The sequence below is a fragment of the Nomascus leucogenys genome, chromosome 5 (assembly GCF_006542625.1).
Source record: "Nomascus leucogenys isolate Asia chromosome 5, Asia_NLE_v1, whole genome shotgun sequence".
NCBI lineage: Eukaryota > Metazoa > Chordata > Mammalia > Primates > Hylobatidae > Nomascus > Nomascus leucogenys.
Genome location: NC_044385.1, coordinates 71,941,035 through 71,944,568, shown reverse-complemented (window position 1 = coordinate 71,944,568; position 3,534 = coordinate 71,941,035). Strand labels below are relative to the sequence as shown.

General features: G+C 41.3%; 1 pseudogene; it reads left to right on the top strand.

Annotated features, from left to right (window-relative positions):
• The first annotated feature begins 248 nt into the window (after nt 1-248).
• On the top strand, nt 249-1,176 carry LOC100580958 (annotated as a pseudogene).
• Nucleotides 1,177-3,534: the final 2,358 nt, after the last annotated feature.

The window sequence follows — 3,534 nt, the reverse complement described above, 5'->3', positions numbered from 1 at the left end:
CCATTTATACCAGAGCTTCTGCCAGCTAAAAATGCCCCAAGCTCTCTGGGTAAAACCTGGACACTGAATGTGCTTCAGACCCTCTCTGCAATGGATTGACTCGGAGTATTTCAAACACGGCATCAGGGAATTACATATGAGCAAAGGTAGTCTACAATCAGTGGGCTATAAAATCTTTTCATAATACATTTTATGGATGAAACATTTTGGGCATGGTTCCAGGCGGGGGTCTGGGAAGCTCAGCAGCCATGGCCAGCCACCTCAAGCTCAACAACACGGCCAAAATGCCCATCCTGAGGCTGGGCACCTGGAAGTCCCCTCCAGGCCAGGTCACCGAGGCTATGAAGGTGGCAATTGACACTGGGTACCACCACACTGACTGTACCTACACCAGAACAAGCATGAGGTGCAAGTGGCCCAGGAGAAGCTCAGGGAGCAGGTGGTGAAGCGTGAGGACCTCCTCATCGTCACAAGCTGTGGTGCACATACCAGGAGAAGGGGCTGGTGAAAGGAGTCTCCCAGAAGATATTCTGCAACCTAAAGCTGGACTACATGGCCCTGTATCTTATTCACTGGCCAACTGGCTTTAAGCCTGGGAAGGAATTTTTCCCATTGGATGAATCAGGCAACATGGTTCCCAGTGACACTGACATGTGGACACATGGGCAGCCATGGAAGAGCTGGCGAAAGCTATTGGCACCTCCACCTTCAACCATCTGCAGGTCGAGAGGATCTTAAACAAGCCTGGCTCAAAGTGTAAGCTGGCAGTTAACCAGATTCAGTGTCACCCGTACCTAACTCAGGAGAAGTTTATCCAGTACTGCCGGTCTAAAGGTATCACAGTGACTGCCTGTAGCTGCTTTGGCTCTCCTGACAAGCCCTGGGCCAAACCCAAGGACCCTTCCCTACTGGAAGATCCCAGGATCGAAGCAATCACAGCCAACCAGAATAAAAACTACAGCCCAGATTCTGATCCGGTTCCCCATGCAGAGGAGCTTGGTGGTGATTCCCTAGTCTGTGACACCAAAACGCATTGCTGGGAACTTCAAGGTCTTTGACTTTGAACTGGGCAGCCAGGATATGACCACCTTACTCAACTACAGCAGAAACTGGAGGGTCTGTGCCTTGGTGAGCTGAGCATCCCACAAGGAGTACCTCTTCCATAAAGAGTTTTGAGGCTGTGGATGCTTGCTTGTCCACAAGTGACCTACACCTGTTTTCCCTGCCTCATCTTTTCTTGCAAATATATATGGCCTGTGTCACTCAGAGGTGGAACAGCAACCTGAAGACAGACCATTGAGGGCTTTCCTAGCTTGATGTTGGGTTTGGAGAGCAGTACCCACAGAGTACAACTCTCTTCCTGTTTTCTTTGCCCTTATTTTTGCCCAGCTGGGGAAAGTACAACTTGAATACCCTTTTCTGACCAAGGAAAAGCAAAATGTACAAAGTCAAAATAGTGCCACTAATAGTTGAGTTTTGATGCTTGGAACTGTAATCCTTTCAGCAAGACTTCTCTTTGCCTCAAATAAAAATGCTTTTGTGGAAAAAAAAAAAACCACAACATTTTGAGCACAGATTCCTACAGGTATATATATATATATATATATATATATATTTTTTTTTTTTTTTTTTTTTTTTTTGAGACGGAGTCTTGCTCTGTCACCCAGGCTAGAGTGCAGTGGCGCGATCTCTGCTCACTGCAAGCCCCACCTCCTGGGTTCACGCCATTCTCCTGCCTCAGCCTCCCGAGTAGCTGGGACTACAGGCTCCCACCACCACACCCAGCTAATTTTTTGTATTTTTTAGTAGAGACGGGGTTTCACTGTGTTAGCCAGGATGGTCTCGATCTCCTGACCTCGTGATCCACCTGCCTCAGCCTCCCAAAGTGCTGGAATTACAGGCATGAGCCACCGCGCCCAGCCACTATATTTCTTAATTTAAAATTTGGATGCTTTTCCTATTAATATTATCATAGTTATACACATTATAAAGCATACTCAAAAATAAAATTTTAACAGGATAAACAAAGATGAAATAACAGTTTTAGATTGTTATCTTATTGATTAATACAAAAATCTTTTGCTTTCACAAAAATTAATTGTCAGTAGGAACATTTGTAATGAACACAGTGTAATTAACTGTGGTTATCTCTTAAAATCTTAATTTAACCCAGTGAACCAAAAGTCAGCTTCTAAGTTCAATTTCCCTGGATTTTTTGATTTAATGGCTGTCTGTTATCACTGAAAAGGGTACCTCACAGAGATCTGTAGATTTAAATGGAAAAGTACATTACTGACTGCAATTTCTAAGTCACAATACTCAATATAAAGTCCCATCCTCAAGCAATGCAAAGGTTTTTGCTAAAATTTCCACACTAAATTTCTATCTTTCCTCTTGTCAATGGTTATTCTTCAATACTCATTGACTGAGATGTTGAAGACATTCTGGAATTAGACAGTGGTGGTGGTGAATAGACTAAAAACCACTAAGTTGTACAGTTTAAAAGGGGGGATACTTTTAATTTTTATTTTTATTTCAATAGTTTTTGGGGTACAGGTGGTGTTTGGTTACACGGATAAGTTCTTTAGTGGTGATTTCTTTGATTTTGGTGCACCCATCACCCAAGGAGTGAACCCAATATGTAGTCTTTTATCCCTCACTCTCCTCCCAGCCTTCCCCTGTGAATTTCCAAAGTCCATTATGTCATTCTTATGCCTTTGCATCCTCACTTATAAGTGAGAACATACAATATTTGGTTTTCCCTTCCTAAGTTACTTCACTTAGAATAATGGCAGAATAATGGCCTCCAACTCCATCCAAGTTGCTACAGAAGACATTATTTCATTCCTTGGTATGGCTGAGTAGTATTCCATGGTGTATATATACCACATTTTCTTCATCCGCTTGGTTGATGGGCACTTAGATTGGTTTCCTATCTTTGCAATTGCAAACTGTACTGCTATAAACATGCGTGTGCATGTGTCAAAAAGGGGGGATTTTATGATATGCAAATTATCTCTATTTTTTAAATAATCATCAGAAGATTTTTGACAAGTGGGTCAAAACCCAGTGAAACTGTTTTTTTAGAAGATTTTAAAACAGATTAGAAATTTATCTTTCCAACTTTCTTCACTATAAAGATAGGAAAGTTTTTATAGGTTAACTTCTTATATCATTTGGGCAATAAATGCATAGAATGATGGAAATGTTTCTAAGCATCCATTTTCAAAACATTCTTGTTATTAAATAAGTTTCTTCCAAAAAAACCCTAACTCCCTCATTCTGTTAAAACACCATCTTTACTAGGAAAGAAAAAAAGTAATGTGCCTTATTTTTCTCTTCAAAGTGGCTCCTAAATAAGAGACTGTTAACAGCCACTTGGCACCATAAGAAAACGTCAGCAAATTTAGAACACTTGTCTTTTTGTAAAAACAGATGACTGCAAACAAGAGGTCTTCATGATCATTCTTTATCTTGGTGCAAAGTATTTCAAAGATCCTCTCATTTTACGTGCCTCTCTCACTGGTTTTGTTG